We start from the raw sequence: 17,780 nt of genomic DNA on the forward strand, positions 1-17,780 counted from the left end.
AAAGGGGTTATTTTCAGTAAAATCAGCCTACAAGGTAGCAGTGTCAAGAAGGGATGTAAAGGTAGGCCGGGATGCTTCAACTTCAGGGAGCAGTAGAGGAGATAATGGGGATTTTGATTGGTACAGGATATGGAAGCTCCAAATCCCGAACAAAGTCAAAATGTTTATATGGCGCTTAGCTCATAACAGTTTGCCTGTAAGGAAAAATGTATCAAGACGTGGTGTGGAATTAGACACTAAATGCCCAGTATGCCAAAGACTTGATGAAGATTGTGGTCATCTTTTCTTTAAGTGTAAATATGTTAAACGGTGTTGGAGTGGATTAGGGATGGATGATATCAGAACTGATTTAGCAGGTTGCCAATCAGGAAAGGAAACATTAGCTAAGATATGGAAGTTGGAGAAAGCTCAACAAATGAAGGTGATTGTTTTCCTTTTGGAGATGGTGGTCGGCAAGAAATAAGACAAGTAATGGCGAAAGAATGCAGTCTGTAAGTGAAATTCTAGGCTCTGTTGCGTATTTTCTAATGGAGTTTGACAAGTTGCAGAGTACTAGGAAGGAGGTGTTGGGTGATGGCAGACACTGTTGGAGGCCGCCGCCACCAGAGTTCTATAAGATTAATGCAGATGGTGCTTTTGACCCAAACACAAGAACTGGCGGTTGGGGCTTTGTTGTTCGGGATACAAAGGGCGAAGTGATGATGGTTGGAGCTGGATATATACAGCATGTGGCGTCTCCTCTGCAGGCTGAGATGATTGCAATGCTCAGGGGTGTGCAGCAAGCTGCATGGCTGGGTATGCAAAACATTATTTTGGAGACAGCTGCTTCTATGCTTGCATCTGCTCTTACTTCGGCAGGAGTAGATCGAAGTCCGATGAGTTGCCTGGTATGCCAAATTAGGGACTTTTTGCGGTCTGAATTTTCTTCTTACAATGTCTCTCTATGTAATAGGATTTGTAATAAGGTGGCTGATGTCTTAGCTGCTTTTGTAATGGGTGTGTTGAAGTCTGGCTCAGATATGTTGACGAGCCAAGTGACTGGTTTTGTAAGTGAACTAATTTCTAACGATTTGCCTACAAATGAAGTTTAATGTGAATGTGCATTTCAAAAAAAAAGAACCAACCCCATCCTCTCCTCCCTCTGCTTCCCCTGTTCTCCGGCCAGCCATGGCCATGTCCATGTCCATGGCGATGTCCAAGGCCCTCGCGGCGCGTCATGCGACTCATCTGCAGCACCGCCTCGTGGCGTCGAGCTCCCAGGCGGCGCCGCGGCTGCCACTTCTCCCGCGCCGGCCGAGCCTCGCGGTGACGGTTGCCTCGCCCCCGCGCCCGCGGCGACTCCTACTGGCGAGCCCAAGGTCCTCGTCGAGTGAGTCGGACCTTCCCCCACGCCGCAGTCGGAACGCACCATGACGGCGTGGGACCTAGCCAGCCTCTGGGTCGGGCTCGTCGTCGGCGTGCCGTCCTACTACCTCGCGGGTAGCCTCGTGGACCTCGGCATGTCCGCGCTCCAGGGCGTCGCCACCGTGGCATTCGCCAACCTCGTCGTCCTCGTCACGCTCGTCCTCACGGCCGCGCCGGCGGTCACGCACGGACTGCCGTTCCCGGTGCTCGCGCGCGCCGCGTTCGGCGTCCGCGGCGCGCACGTCCCGGCCGTCATCCGCGCGCTCGTCGGCTGCGGGTGGTTCGGGATCGAGTCGTGGATCGGGGGACGCGCCATCTTCCTGCTCCTGCCGTCCCGGCTCAAGTCGTACCAGCCGCTGCTCGCGCCGGTGCCCGGGCTCGGCGTGGCGCCGCTCGAGTTCGCATGCTTCCTCGCCTTCTGGGCCGCGCAGTTCGGCATCATCATGCACGGCATGGAGGGCATCCGCAAGCTGGAGAAGTTCTCGGCGCCGGTGCTCATCGTGCTCACGTCGGCGCTGCTGGCCTGGGCCTACACTTCAGCCGGTGGCTTCGGGCGCATCCTCTCGCTGCCGCCGAGGCTCACAGGCGCAGAGTTCTTGAAGGTCTTCTTCCCGTCGCTTACCGCGAACATCAGCTTCTGGGCGACGGTGGCCATCAACATACCGGACTTCGCGCGGTACGCGCGGAGCCAGGCGGACCAGGTGCTCGGCCAAGCCGGGCTGCCGGTGTTCATGGGCATGTTCACCTTCGCCGGGCTCGCCATCACCTCCGCCACCCAGGCCATCTTCGGCCACGTCATCTCCGACCCGATCGAGCTCCTCGGCCGCATCGGCGGGCCGGCGACGACGTTTCTTGCCATCTTCGGCATCGGCCTCGCGACCATCACGACCAACATTGCCGCCAACGTCGTCGCGCCGGCGAACGCGCTGGTCAGCATGAGCCCGCGGAGGTTCACGTTCGCCAAGGGGGCGCTCGTCACCGCGCTGCTCGGCATCGCATTCCAGCCGTGGCGGTTGCTCAGCTCCAGCGAGAGCTTCGTGTACACATGGCTGCTCGGCTACTCGGCGCTCATGGGTCCCATCGGAGGGGTCATCCTCGCCGACCACTACATTGTGCGGCGAACCGCTCTGGACGTCGACGCGCTGTACTCGGAGGACAGCGGCAGCCCTTACTACTTCCAGAGTGGCTTCAACGTCGCGGCCATGGCGGCAATGTCAGCCGGAGTTGCGCCTATCGTGCCGGGATTTCTGCACAAGGTTGGGGTCCTACCGGGTGTCTCGAAGACATTTGTCACGGCGTACAACAATGCCTGGTTCGTGAGCTTTTTCGTCGCCGGCGCCGTCTACAGCCTGCTCTGCGGCCGGAGAGGGGTACAGGGGAAACAACACCTCAATTGATACTAGGCTGAACTTGTAAAAAAAATAGCAGGATACAGTTAAGTGCCGAATTGGTGTTTTTTTTTCAAGTAAATCATAGCATCAGTAAATACATGTAAATTTGGTGATAAATGCCTATATGCTGACGGAAATAGCATTTTACTAGCTTTCACCTGAAATAATGTTGTGGTTGACGTCAAATCGGGCATCAATTTGGTTTGAAAATTTCAATTCCCAATCCTCGCCAAGGCAGATTTACAATAAAACAACCATTACCCCGAACGCGCATCTTATCAGGCGTTCAGAGTTCAGAGAAGTACTATCAGAATTCAGAATCTGTAGCTATGCGAATTTTCACCCTCAATTGTGTTTTAAGATTTTTCATTTTCCATGGCTGTTCATGTTGTGAAACATTAATCACAGAAATAAGAACTTATTCCTGCCTCCCACTCCCACCTGCAGAACCCCAAGAACCTCCCAAACAACTGCTAAAATCGACCCCCCAAAAACAAAAAGAAGGTCCGAGAAACTTCTCGCTTCTCCGCGGAATAAGAAGTGAAATATGGCCATGTCCATGGCGATGTGCAAGGATTTCACTCCTCGCCATGCGACCCATTTGCAGCACAGCCTCGTAGTATCAAGTTCCCTGGTGGCGCCACGGCTGATGGCGCGAGCGACTACTTAGTCACGAGACGAAGGAAGCGAGAGGGCATTCATGTATGAACTAAGAACTCAGAGTACTCTGAATCTGTCCTCGTTTCTTCCTCCGATTCCCAACTCTCTCTCTCTCTCTCTCTCTCTCTCTCTGTGTGTGTGTGTGTGTGTGTGTTATCCTTCTTCGATCTCTTCTACCTCCTTCTTCGATCTCTTTCTACCTGCTGCTAACAAATTGGTATCGGATTCCGTTCGTTTCTCAGATGTTTCATCGATTCAGTCAGTATTCCATTGATTGGCCTGCTAGCGGATCCAGTCGGGGTCTCCTAATTTTACCAGTGCCCCCAAGGAGCCATGAATCCCGACACCAAACTCATCCTCGATGAGCTGACCAAGCGCTTCAACGACCTTGAATCTCGGTTGGAGATCTGCGTCACGGAGTAGGATGACTAGTGGGAGCGCCGAGTCAGCGATCTGTCCATCATGTTGGAGCCGGCGGTGCCCGCCGAGCTCTGTAACGTTGCCGGCGAGATCGAGAACGAGAACACGAAAGCAACACACGCACGCGAGTTGGACTTGGACACCAGTTTCTGCTGCAACTGTCGCAGCTTTTTCCATGCCTCGGATCCTCCTTTATTCATGGATCTCCCCCGCCACGAACGCCCACTCCAACGGACTCCACCATGCAAGACGATTTTCGTTGGGCATGCGCAGTACGTGGACATGGCGGGGAGCGCGAACTTGGCGGCCACGGCGCGGACTGGGCACAGCTCCAGTCGCCCGGGTTCTACGCCATTACAACAGTTAAACGGGATTACAATGTTTAAGTGAGGAAAAACGAAAAGATAAGCTATGCTAGCTAACACATCACTCAGAAGGCGTGCGTTGCCGCCGTGGAGTGTGTAGCCGCGTCCCTGGAGGATTGGTGACCGGGCATCGACGCCACAGTCGACGACATCCGCTTGGAGGTCGGGAAGCCGAACAAGCACTGGGAACGTGCAGTGCGTACGCGTTCTCCTTCACTCCTTCCGACTTCCACCCAGCGGCCAAGCATCCACCTTCTTAGAGCAACGCCGACAGGCCTAGTGGGGCACCGCATCGACAATTTCTACCGGGAGGGTGGATATGGATCAATCACAACCGTACTTCATCCCCGAGCCAAGGGTGCGCATCTGATTCCCCTCCCCCTCCCCCCCTTCTCCTAGACCATGTTCTATTCCCGCTTCCGGTTTTGGTTTGCGTGGTGGTACTATTGGGAATGCTAGGTTCGGAAAATTGCGTAAGATTAACTTCCCTGTTTTTTATGGTGATAATCCTAAACTTTGGCTCAGTAAAAGTAAGGATTATTTCGAGTTGTGTCAAGTGGATCCTTCTATGTGGCATGTAGGGCGGCCACGGCCACGGCACTGGAGGTTGAAGATGGTGATGGCGCAGAGGTTGAAGATGAGTGCATTTTGGTCCAAATATTTTCAGAAACACATCGAAACGGTACGGAATGGCATGTTTCGAAATAAATTTGAAATTATAATGGCACTGACATAATTTCTCGAGAGGTAATGACGTGCTTCAAATACGGTAGAGTTATAATGGCATAGATCCAATTAACCCTCCTAACAAATGCTGCTAGCTCTTTACCATCATTAATTGGAACAGTTTTGGGAGCAATTAGCAATAAAAAAGGATGCTTTCAGAAATCTGCAATAGCAAATACATTATGCAAATGAGAAACACAATACTGTGCTATATGGAATTTGACGGCTTCAATGTCAACAACCCAACAGTTACACACGTACAGATATGAGGGGAAGATATAAGGAAGCTCCATCACCCGTGGATGATGATGTATGGGTCTGACAGCAAGCTGGATCGAGGGATGGTGTTGTTGGAGGTGGCTGCCACCGTCCTCCATTGTCGCCGCCGAGCCCGAGGGCATGGGCATGGGCATGGGCATAGGCGTGACCATCGCGGTTTGGGATGGCGAGGGATCGGACATAGCCGACAAGTTGTGAATGGCTGACGTGCGGCTCTTCCTTTGTGCTGCCACCAACATGGCGTCCCCGGCTGCCGCGCTCCGGGCCTCCGACTTGCTCACGGCCGCCACACCCGCGGCCGCCACCACAACCCTTGTCATCCATTGGGGATTGGGGATTCGCTGCACCCGCAGTCATGCACCGGAGGAGGGGCAGCGCGTCATAGGCGGAAGCCGACTCCCCGGCACCTAGGTGAGCCGTGGCGTGCGGGGAGGAGGGGTGACGTCTAGGACAAGGGGTAGCGCAGGGACGAGGGGTGAGGGGCGGCGTCAAGAGGTTACGGGATAGGACATAGGAGTGTATATTTGTCTATACAAAATTGAAAGCATCATGCAACTCAAAAATGGCCATATCAATTTACAGAAGCAACGAAGGGACAACAAGTCAACAACAATCGGAATGCACCTCATATGACCAAATATGCATGGGAGATATAGGTTTGCTTCTATCATGTAGTTGTGTTGGAACAATATGTTGGCAAGTAGAATCTTCATGTTGTTAGGTAGTCACCAGGACAAGGAACACACACACACACACACACACACACACACACACACACACACACACACACACACACACACACACACACACACACACACAGTTACGAATTGGCATGGCAGATATCCTGTGGCAATGAGAGATCAATGGTTTCATGGATCATTAGGGCAGAGCATGGTCATGGATTGGCAAGTTACGACACGGCCGGGCATATCACAAGATGGAAATTTTTGTTTGTTGATTGAAATCAGGAGGGGATATTAAAATTACGTAATAATTCTTTTAGTGGAAGTCATCTGCCAATATGGCAATAATACAAGGACAAGGATTTCTGCAATAACAATGATGGATTTGATGATAATGAAACATCAATTAAGCCATAAATCAACTATATATATTAGAATATGAATTTCGTGTATATGGTATTCGGATGGTATGGGATCTGATTAGCGCTAATCAAGCGCGTTCTATATTGTATTCGGGAGTACGGATATTATATTTTGACAAATTCTTTATTCGGCTTGATTAAGAAATATTGTATTCGGCGCGATTAGGGGATACATATTCTTTATTCGGCTTGATTAAGGAGTATTGTATTTGGAGCGATTAGGGGATATATAAAGTATTCGGCGGCGGATATAATATTCGGCGCGTACGTATTCAGCTCGTATGAATTCGTTCTTATATCAGGATCTTCTTCTCGGGCTGGCGAGGCCAACACGGTTGCCGGGCTGCTTGTCTCTCTGTTTGTAAAAGTCATACTCGGTACTCACCGCACTTCTCGCACGCTCTTGGGCCATAAAGGCTCAGCACCTCTCCGCTCCCCGGACATCTATGGACACGGACGACACGGCGTGGGATCCTGCCGTCTCCCCAGGCAGTTCCACCCGAAGGGAACACTTCTTCGCGGACACCAGCTCTCAAACTAGCCACACACGGGCACACAAAAGAGCCATCAAACATGGAGGTTTCTCCTATAGGGTCCCTAGCGTAGGCGCTCACACCACGCACGGACATGGCCGACAGACACAGGGGTAACAGAAGGGAGCTACTCCATTAAGACACGAGCGGGCTTACATATGTCTTTCCCTTTCGGGAAGCCCCAAGAACTGGGAAGAACAGAGGAGGCTCACCTCAACTCGGCTATATTACAGCAGACGCACTCTGTGGCTATGTATTATACAGTGGAACAGGAACAGGAACTCTCTCTCCTGCTAGCTACTCTCGCTCTGTGCGATGCCTTTCTCCCTGATGTCTTCTTGTTTTCCGATGTCTCCGATGTCTCTGATGTCTTTGATGTCTTCCTGCATGCAGCAGTGCACCGCCTTTTATATACACGGCCGGGAGCTTCCAGCAGCGCCATCCTAATCCCTGCACGCATGGGCCTGATTGCCACAGAGTTGAGCGCTTCAGCGTCGTCGTCGTAATCTCCGCATGCATGGGCTTGACTCGCATGCCACGGAGCTGCGGAACGCCTGGCTTGCACCTCCATGGACGGATACGGCTTCAGGCTTGGAGCGGCCTTCCTTGGATGGATACGGCTTTCAGTTTTATTCGAACAGACGACGATGTTTATTTTTACAAGCATTCATTCGTATTCATATTTTGTTTACAGGCATTTGAGATATTCATAATTCTGCGGCATAAGTATTGATTCGAGAAAATTTATTCGGTGACCTTCTGCCGGGACATACGTGGCTTAGCATGCCCGGAGATTTGCTAGTACTACTACCAAATACTGAACGGGGGGAGGGTCTTCCCACGCCCAATTATTGATATTCGCGAGAATATTAATATACTTTGGCTATATTTCTGGAATATTTTGGATCTTTATCCATATATTGGTAATATTAAGTTACCTTTATGATGTTTGGATCTTATTTGGTATTCTGGCCATATCCTCGAATATCCATATTATCTTCATTTTTGTCATCTTCCATGGCATCATCATCTACCATTGGAAAATCATATTTATCAGTGAATTATTTTTTGAGACATTCAAATTTTTCTTGCATTTCTTCCTTGAGCTCATTCAGTATTTGATTTTTCAATTCTTGTTTGAGTTCTTGTATAATTTGGCTTTTTATTTCCTTCTTCCATTTAGGAGATATGCTTTCAAACTTCTCTATAATTTTCCAATCCAGATATTCTCCATCAAGGGGATCAATTTCCTTCTGAGAACTTTTCTTATATGAAGGCTTATTTAATCCTTCTTCCCTGGTATTGATTGGGGTATTTTGCTGCATAGTACCTTTGTTTTTTTGCCATCTTAAATTTTTGTATATATTTTTTGGCTATAGGCTCAATATAATAGTTGACACCAAGCATTGTCCTTGCCTTATTTAGAGCTTCATCTATTTCTGTATATTTCTTCCATGACATTCCAACTCCTTCCACTTTAGCTTCCATCTTCTGGGATATTATTTCTTCAAATGTAACATATATTCCTGGCTTTGGGCCTTCAAATTCCACATATATTGGTATTTGCTAGACTGATTCAGTAGCATTTGATATTGGTAGCATACTATTTTTTAGATGGAAATATTCAGCAAGGCTATTGAGTATTGAGAGCATATATCCTTTTTCTTCTCTTTTATTATTATATTGGTACTAGAAATTGTCAAGTAGGCATTCTTGAACTTCATCTAGGACAATATGATCTCTGGGCTTGAACTTATATGAGTTTGGAGAAAACACTCGAAGCTTGTTTTCAGGAGAAAAGACAAAAGTCTCAACGCCTGAGAAGTTGGTTGTCCTCTTCATCATTCTGCAAGAAAGAAGAACGAGAAAACAAGTCAGGTAACTTATTATCTTCCCCTTTATATGTTCAAACACAACTTTATAACCATTGCCAGTAATAATATCCTCAAACAAAACCCATCTTCTAGTAGAACTCTTTTTGATATTGACCAGATTATAGTAATGACATATGGCTTCCCAATCTGTTCCCACAGTACACTCTTTGAAACCCAAGTATAGTCTAAAAGAGTTCAGCGCATGGATCACTGCTAAGATCTCTCTATCTGTGTTGTTTACTGTTTTTAGCTTATAGGTTCCTAAAGCATTGTTGACGCTCACTAACGACCATTTCTGAGCGTCAAAATTGCCATAATAAATGGACAGACTTGCATTTCTTACACTCATGCCACTAATAAATCAGCGAATTCCACATGTCCCTCTAGATTTTTATGAGTGCAGGATTTAGCTGAAAATGGAGGGCAATCACACCCTTTGTACCGAAGAGCAAACACCGACCGATCAGACATCGCCACACATGGATAAAAAGGCCACTAGAGAAGAAATCCAGCAGGAACAAGGCCAAGCCACACACCAGTGACAAGTGGGCCCCGAGAGCAGCCCACAGGAAAAAAGAGAAGGTCGGTGGGCCCACTGGGAGGCCGGCCGACCTGCCCATGGGCCCCACCGCCTCAAATCTTCGACGTGGCAACTTCTCATTGGATGGTGAAGTCGGTTCCAGAGGTTACCTGCTGATTCCACGGCCGAGGAGAGGGTGGCTCCCCACTATATATATGAGGGGAGGGGCTCCATTTCTATCATCACAACATCAACACAACACTCATCCAAGCAAGAGAGATGTAGTTAGCTTCTCTTGTAGAGGTCTTAGGACTAGAGGAGTTCAGGTTCGAGTCGGAGTTCAAGGTCTTAGAGTCTTCATGGAGAGTCCGGTATGTTTATTACTTTCTCTTTATGTAATTTTCTAAGTTTGTACTAGATGCTTATTTACTCTATTCAGTACTTTGGTTCATATGCTCTTATTATGTGTGTGATCCTTCTTGTGAGTTATGATTGTCTTGAGTGATTCATATGCATAGACTAGTCGTGTATCATGGCTCTGTTTCATCTTCCTTAATTGGGCGCTCTAGAACTAAGGCCCCGGATAGACAAGGGTGTCCTTACGCAAGGCTAGAGTGGTGCTCGTGAACATAGGTGTGGTGCCTAGGTTGATGACCACATTTGAATGCGACTTTACCCCACAGTTTGTAGAGGTAGCCGGCAGGTGGTGACAGCCCTGTCTGGTCTCGAGTAATCCTCCATGTTCGAGTAAAGGAGTAGGAGGTGCATAAAGCCGTTGGATGTTCAGGCTCCTCCTGTTCATCTGGTTGCGGTCTCCCTAGTCCATTGATCAGGCTTTTCCTTTTGCTATGAACGACTCAGTTCAGTTGCTCACGAGAGTACGATAGAGTATAGCCCTAGTTATCCTTGATCTTGCTCTTTCCTCTCCGACGTCCTAGCCATGTTATCCAGTTGTGCTTGTGAGATCGCTACCCCCTTTTTACCATGATTATTATTCTCCTGTCCGGGTCATCGACATTGATCCATAGTGGCTCCTCCTAACTTAATTAAATTCTATATACCGCCGCCTTCCCTGCGGAAATATAAATGACACCCTGGGGTACTCTCGGGTAAAATGCTACGGCGGTACTCCGTGCGCTTGCGGATTTATTCGTGGCCCATGAATTACCTGCCACTCCATTGACGTCTGCGGACGCCATCGCTGATTCCCAGTGGTGACGTTGGTAGGCGTCAACAAACATATCTACATATTCTTTCTTTTGACTTTGGAGAGTATTTATTTGGCTTTTGTTTTAATATGGCACCCCAACCTGATATAGATGCATCAATTTTAATTATAAAATAATTATTGTCCAAAGGTAATTCTAAGAGTTTTAAGTTTTTCACTTTTTCTTTAATTTCTTTTACCAATTTTACATCTTCAGAGTTAAAATATTTCTATTCATTCTTTCTCAGCTTAGCATACAAAGGACCAGCTAGTTTAGCTAAATTATCTATATAGTTTCTGGCATAATTTACTATTCCAAGAAATTGTTGTAAAGTTTTTCTTTCATCCATTCTATCAGGAAAATCCAATTTTTTTTGGCAATATGCTCTTGTAAATATATTTTTCCTTCTCCTGTTTCATGACCAAGAAATTTGACCCTTTCTTTGCATATTTCCATTTTCTTTTTGGATAAAATTAAACCATGTTGTTCAACTCTTCTAAAGAAAGCTTCTAAATGGGCAATATGTTCTTTATATGTTTTTGAAAAGACCAATACATCATCTATATAGACAAGTATAAATTCTTGATATTCATTGAATATATTTTGCATTTTTCTTTGGAATAAAGCAGGTGCATTTTTTAATCCTAATGTCATAACAAGCCATTCATAGTGACCTTGTGGACATGTGAATGCTGTCCAAGGTATAGATTCTTCTGGCATTTTTACTTGCCAGAAACCAGCTTTTAAGTCAAATTTTGAGAAGTATTTACTACCTTGTATTCTATTAATCCATTCTTGCTTATTGGGTATATTATAGCATCATCTATTGTATTATCATTTAGCCTTTTGTAATTAATTACCATTCTCGACTTCCCTCTAACTATTTCATTATTGTTTCTCACTATAAAGGCTGTTGATCTATGCAGGCTTCTACTTTCTCTGATTGCTCCTAACTTTATTAGCTCTTCAATATGCATTTTGAACTCTTCTATATCTTTTGGACTAGCTTCTATTGGGCTAGTTTTAATTATATAATCAGGATTAATAATATTTATTTTACAGATTATAGCATTTTTTTTCCCAATGCTTCATTGGGATTTCACCAATTATTTGAATATCTTCTAACCTTTGTATTATTCTTTCTATATCCTTTTTAGATTTTATATCTCTATACCAGTTTGGTGCAAAAGATTGTAACCCAATACATTCTCTATTATAGTTTTCAACACAATATGTTTCTATATTATTACTAAGTTCTTATATTTCACTATCTTCATATTCTTCATCTTTTATTTGCAAGCATTGTGGAGATTTTCTAATTTTTTGCACTTCTGAGATATAGGGAACACTATCATGATAGGGTATAAATGCTATTCCTTGTTCAGTTAATATTAAACCACTTATAGAATATTGTAATAATCTTAAACCAATTATCATGTCATCATTGATTAGTGACAAGTCTCTTATTGTAACTTCGTCTATAACATACTTAGTTCCATTAATATATGTATCAATATTATATGCTATTTGATTATGGAGCTTCTTAGTTCCTGACATATCTGTAGATACTTCTGCCTTATCATCATCTATGGTTGTTACTAAGTCAGGACACCTTGCAAAGTATTTGTCATTGATTATATTCTTAGTACAACCAGTATCTAGTAACGCTAGAAGCTTATATGATATGTTTGGTTTTAGAACTATTTTTATAGGAATTCTTATGCCAAGTATATCCTTAAATCGAAACTTTATTATATATTTACTACTAAAACTTGTTATTGCATCTTTTAGTTGTATTAGTTTGTCACCTTTATGATATCTTATTGTTATCATTTGTTCATTATTTTCTATAACCACACCCTTTTGCTTAATATTATTGTATTCAACTTTACTTTTTAACTCTTCAAATTCTACTTCAAATTTATTCATTCTGTTTTCTAGTGTTTTGACTCTACTAGCTAGTATCTTTTCTTCTGATTCTAATTCTACTTCTATTCTCCAGTTATAATTTTTTGACTTTAAACACTCTATGCATGCTTGCTTAAAGCATACACTGTATGTAGCTCTATTGTCTAGACTTGGATAATATATGTAGAAAGAATATTTTATATTATAATCACCTTTGCATCTTATCCAGTCATGCTTACAATCTACTTGATTCATCATTTCAGATTTTAGTGTATCATTAGTTATATTTAATTCATCATCACTTAAACTATTCGACTCTATATTTTCTGTCTTGTCGGCTTCTATTATTGTGCATGCAGGTTTGGAATCAGCAGGGTTATTAATTGTAACTGTGCATGCAGGCTTAGGATCATTGATTATTGGGGGGACTTTATACTAATATATTTTCTAGGTTCTATGCAACTATTGTTTCTTTCCTGAGTACATGCAACTATTTTATCTTTCTGTAACTTCTTTAGCCTAGCTATTTCTCTAATAAAGTATAATTCTTTCTCTCTTATTTTGGACCATTCATGTATCATTGACTTATCATATTCCATTCTAACATTTTTTGAAGTTTACTCATAGTGTTTTATTTGAGTATCTATATTTAATGTATCCATATATTCAAACATGCTATTTCTTCAGATAGTTCTGATTCTATATATATATATATATATATATATATATATATATATATATATATATATATATATATATATATATATATATATCGAGTTTTTTAAGACAACTTTGCCTTTATCAAATGTGTATCTAGCCTGCGCTATTTGTGCCGGTAACTGTGCTAGTTATACTCTAATTTAACACATAGAAATGAGCCTTTTAGTTTTTACCAGCACCAGTTAACTGTCATGCAGAATCCCGGGCCGGGAAATATAATGGTTAAGGCCAATCTCAATGGGAGTGTCACGAGCATTAAATGTCATGCCACATAGCAAATTCGATGACATGGTAGAGTCATTTATGAGGAGAGATAACAAATTCGCTGACATGGTAGAGTCATTTATGAGGAGAGAGAAGGAAGAGTTTCATGATGAGAGAGGATGACACTCCTCCAGCGTAGTTAGGGATGCTAAAGGGCTTTAAAATTTAACTTCGATAATCTAAGGGCCGGACCCTAAAAGGGTTGGGCTATATTCTTATATAATTTTGAGCTAAAAATATATTGGATCAAGTTGGATTGCGAAGATACCACAAGGCCGGGTCATGATCCGTTAGACCGTTACCACCGTAGTCAGAGTTACCAAATTCTTAGTTTTGATAACTGTGAGATAACACTCCCCACCGAGGTTGGCCTATGCAAAATCTCAACAATATATGGTACATGGAACACATGGGACGATTGCCCTTCATTTACGTATCAGCTGGGAAAAGGAACGCTTGATCTCCTCCCGCAATAGTCGTGGCTAGCTACATCGACTTTTTTTATGCACGTCCATGTTTCGATAAAAGGCTAAAAGCTTATCTTCAATAACCATCCATCGACATTTCCACATTGTTTTGTCCAATGAACAAAGGTCGGCTTCAACATTTAGCAGTGATTTGGTTATAAATATGGCAGTACATAGTCTTATACTCGCTCTCCTGTACAGCAAGAATCAGACCAAATAAAAACACTGAGGTTTAGCTGCAAATGAAACTTTATTGAAACACCAACACACATGCGAGTACCGGCCCTTTATTACAACAAATGCATAGAGATCATCTAGAGAAAATCTAAACCAGATAACAACACTAGCGCTACCATGCACTGCACGCAAACCGATACATCACCAGCACGTCTGCACGTGGAATAAACAAGAGCAAAGAGAAGGCAAATAAACCATGCAACAAACGGAAAGCAATGCAAGACCTCTCTCATATATTCATATACGTTGACGTCGAGACACGATCAATCAGCACTGGAAGCCGCTGGGCACGTTCTTGCCGCAGTAGTTAAGGATGAGGCTGAGGTTGATGGGGAGGTTGAGCTGGATGCCGAGCACGTTGGTCTTGACGGGGTGCAGAGGCAGATGGCGGCCTCGAGGGGCGTACCCACCTGGGCCTTGATCAGGCCCAACACGTCGGCACACACGCCCAGCTTGAGCGCGTTGATGGGGCACTGGCCGACTGACCCCGGCGTGGTGGGCGTCGTCGGGGTGGAAGGGGTTGGGGGCGTCGGCATGGAAGGGGTTGGGGGCGTCGGGGTGGATGGGGTGGTGCACTGGTGCAGTCAGATGAGTAGCACGCGCTGGACACGCCAAGCACCACCAGGTTCACGACCAGGAAAAACACGAACGCCTTGGACGCCATTGCTAGCTACTCCCTCCTTCCCCGTTTATAAGACGTACATGCATATCAATATTCAAACTTTTCTATCATTGACCAATAATTTGACTATTAATTTTTTATTTTTATAATGTTAACTTTATGTGGTTAGATTCATCATCAAATATGCTTTACCATGATTATAAGTTTATAACCATAAATGATATAATATTTGAGAAATGAATGATCAAAGTATTATTTGGAAGACCGTGCCATGTTTTAGTATGCCTTATAAACGTGGAAGGAGGGAGTAGCTCCTCGATCGATCACAAGCCAACAAGCTAACTCGCAATCGCTCTAGCTGAGGTGGTTAGAGCTCTTGATCAGCGAGCGATGATTTGCCTGGTTGTGATGCTTGATCACTCTGTTAGCCGGGGGTACTTATAGTCGAGCCGGATCATTAGCATTCATGTGAGCTTTGCGACGATGATCGTGCATGTGAAAGCGGTTAGCAAGGGTCCGATCTGGATTGGTTGGCCACCTCGTGTTTTCCTAGATGGCTGGATTGGTTGGCCACCTTGTGCTAGTGTTTCCCAGATAATGGTGTATCGAATAGTATTTTTTTCTTTACGGCTCCAGCGAGCCAGCTGCATGCTCAAATGACCAAGATCCCTGCATGCGCTGGCGAACACTAGCGCTTTGTTTTGTATGATGTTGGATGGTTATATTAGCCTAGGACGATCTTGCATGGCGTATCGATCGGACGGTGCGTAACATGCGCGGTTGGTGCGGGAGGACATTAGAGGTCAAGCAATTGGTGGTTAATAATGGACTACGAGGGTTGACCTTCTTGAAGCCAAGTGGATGTTGATGATTATTCGTTGCATAAACTACGACAATATGGAACCACACACGTTCAGCGCGTTGCAAGAAAATTAAGTATCACACGTTTGAAGGTTCATTTTTGCGGAGTCCAAATGTCAGGGATGGCAAAATTGCGAAGCGCAATATTAATTTGGACCCCAAATATCCAATTTACTCTCGATTTGTATACGTTGATTTGCGTCTCTCCATCCAATGACAAACCGATCAAGGATGTGAGTTGCAGCTCTTCAAGTTCCTCCAGGTCTCTTGCTCAACGTCAACTTCAAGAGCAGCAACACCAAGCAAGTTCCGTGGCAGCCCAGCAGCAGCTCCAAATTGGCTCGATCTCAAGGTGACCTTACAGGGTGCCGGCTCATTATCCCCGTCAACCACCTCTGGGATCCAGCAGGTCCCGACATTCTCTCACATGGTATGACATTTTCCTCGTTTGTTGAAGAGATGCAAATCAAGTGCTTGATTTGGCTTATCATTTGTTGAAGTCGAAGTAGACCATCCTGGACGGCCTTGACCGGCGCAGCCACGGTGCTGCCACGGCTACCATTCCCGTCCTCACAGTCGGCAACTCTGCCATCTCTAGCAACGGGCCATGGCTCGCCTCTAGATGCGGTCCATAGATCCAGCTGTGGCTGCGCGTTGGATGGCGAGGTGGAGGAGGATCCAAAGCGAGTGCCTCATCTCGTCTCATCCCATACTCCAGTGGCCCGGCCTCGATTTGATTCATGAAAGTTGCGACTGTTCGTATTAACTCTGTTGCAGGGCATTTGATCAGCCCCACACAGACAACTTTTATGAGAGGTTGTAATATACTCGAAGGGGTGGTTATTCTCCACGAAATAGTTCACGAGCTACATCGCAAAAATCAGAGTGGGATTATATTCAAAATCGACTTTGAAAAGGCCTACGACGAAGTGCGGTGGAATTTCTTACTGCAAACACTTTGGATGAAATGATTTTCACCCAAATGGATTGATGAGTGGATTAAATCCTACATTTCAGACGGGAGTGTAGAGATTAATGCCAATGATGAAGTAGGTCCTTTCTTCCAAACAAAAAAAGAACTTCGACAAGGTGACCCTCTTTCAAAAAAAAATGACATCGGCAAGGTGACCCTCTTTCACCCATTTTTTTAATATAGTGGCCGATATGTGTGCACTATTCATAAATAGAGCGAAAGAGGAGGATTAGCTGAGTCGTATTGTGCTCCATCTAACTGATGCTGGACTATCCATACTGCAATACGCTGATGACACCATCCTCCTTTTGGAACACATTCCGGAACAGGCTCATAACATGAAGTTAATTCTTTGTGCTTTTGAACCATTATCAAGGCTGAAAATAAACTTCCATAAGAGTGGAATTTTTTGCTTTGCTGAAGCAAAGGATTATGAAAATTAGTATATAGAGATGTTTGGATGCAAACAAGGTGTCCCGATTCACTAACGGCGATTGTCTAATAACGATTGGTTGAAGGTGCAAGAAAGATTTGAAAAATGTCTTAGTAGCTGGAAGGGTAAAATTCTTTCCACTGGAGGCCATTTAACACTGATCAACTCTGTTCTTAGCAGCTTGCCAATGTACAAGATGTCATTCTTTGAGATCCCAAAAGGGGTTTGTAAAAAGTAGGATTAGTGACGAACACAAAAGGAAATATCGGCGGGCGAAATGGGATATCCTGTGTCAACCGAAAGAACAGGGGGGCCAGGGACACAAAGTTTAGAACTAAAAAATATAGCCTTACTTAGTTAATGGTTGTACCGTTTGCTAACAAAAGATGGTACATGGTAGTAGATCTTACGCAATAAATATCTAGGGACTACGCCTTTGGTACAAGTCCATTGGAAGAGCGGAGATTCTCATTTCTGAGCAATTCTGATGAGAGTCAAAATGGAGTTCCTTAGATTTGGAACCTTTATCATCAAAAATAGGTCGCAAGTAAGATTTTGGGAGGACATTTAGCTTGGTAATAGACCTCTACATCAACAATATCCTCAATTTTACAACATTGTTGGGAAAAAATAGGATACGATGGCTGAGGTGCTTAGTACACCGAATCCCAATCTATCTTGGCGTAGAGATCTAATAGGTAGTAAGTTAGCGATGTGGAATAATATGTTCTCACGTCTTGCAACAGTCGCCCTTAGTCACGAGGAGGATGAGTTCAAATGGAATCTAGACTTGATGGGTGTTTTTTGGGA

General features: G+C 44.7%; 2 pseudogenes; one reads left to right on the plus strand and one right to left on the minus strand.

Annotated features, from left to right (window-relative positions):
- The first annotated feature begins 1,173 nt into the window (after positions 1-1,173).
- Positions 1,174-2,959, plus strand: LOC120711980 (annotated as a pseudogene).
- An 11,379-nt stretch (positions 2,960-14,338) lies between these two features.
- LOC120655795 lies at positions 14,339-14,617 on the minus strand (annotated as a pseudogene).
- Positions 14,618-17,780: the final 3,163 nt, after the last annotated feature.

Source organism: Panicum virgatum, chromosome 1K (genome assembly GCF_016808335.1).
Source record: "Panicum virgatum strain AP13 chromosome 1K, P.virgatum_v5, whole genome shotgun sequence".
NCBI classification, from domain to species: domain Eukaryota; kingdom Viridiplantae; phylum Streptophyta; class Magnoliopsida; order Poales; family Poaceae; genus Panicum; species Panicum virgatum.